Here is a 998-nt window from a genome sequence, read left to right as displayed (position 1 = left end):
CACACACACACACACACACACACACACACACACACACACACACACACACACACACACGCTCACAGAGTTATAGCTGTAAGCGAATGTATACACATGCTTTCGGACGAACTGATATACATACGTGTATACATGTGCATAGGACAAAACATGTATATATCTACATTTACAAGCATACATTCGTATTATAATGCACGAAACAAACACACGCGCACGCACACATATTCATGTGTTGACACACGCATGCTATATACACATTTTTTCAAATACGAATGTATATAGAAGAATATAGAGAGACGTGTACACACGTATAGCCCAATACAGTCATATATAGCCATAACCAAAACAGCATGGTGGATATACAATAAGGAGCATGTGCTGCGTCGTTAACGGTTGTAGCTGCGGTAGTTTAGGGCTGATAAGATCCGAAAGACGTGGAGAAGAGAAGAGAGATAATGATGGGGAAGAGCGTTGTCGGTATTGTTGAAAATAAGATAAAGACATGCATCATATTGGAACTTACAAGCGACTAATAAATAACAGCTTCAAAACGGATATGACGACGTATTCGATATGTAGATGTATGCAATCAGTTTTCTAACGAAAAGCAATGAATAAATATAGAACTTTAGGAAGAACAGGATACGATTAGGGAAACTGAGAAGCGTAGAGAGAATTGCTACAAAATTAGCCAATGGAAAGCCATGTAGGGGTAGAGAATTTAAAAAATAACAAAAAAAAAAAAACAACAAGCGAAGAAGCAAAACAAACAAAAAGGTATGGCAAGCAGAGGAGACGGAACATTCCTCGAATCAGTCAATGAGAGATAATAACAGGAGAGCGATAAAAAATATAAAATAAGAATAAGCTAAGCAAACAAAAACAAACGATAAGAGCAAAACGGTGCAATGAAAACAAAACATTCAACGAATTAGCAAATGTAACAACGTCAACCATTGGCAACACTTTATTTCAACAATATTTAGATATCGATTATTAAT

The sequence above is a fragment of the Octopus bimaculoides genome, chromosome 26 (genome assembly GCF_001194135.2).
Source record: "Octopus bimaculoides isolate UCB-OBI-ISO-001 chromosome 26, ASM119413v2, whole genome shotgun sequence".
In the NCBI taxonomy this organism is placed as follows: domain Eukaryota; kingdom Metazoa; phylum Mollusca; class Cephalopoda; order Octopoda; family Octopodidae; genus Octopus; species Octopus bimaculoides.
The sequence above is the reverse complement of the archived record's forward strand: the minus strand, read 5'-3'. Positions refer to the sequence as shown.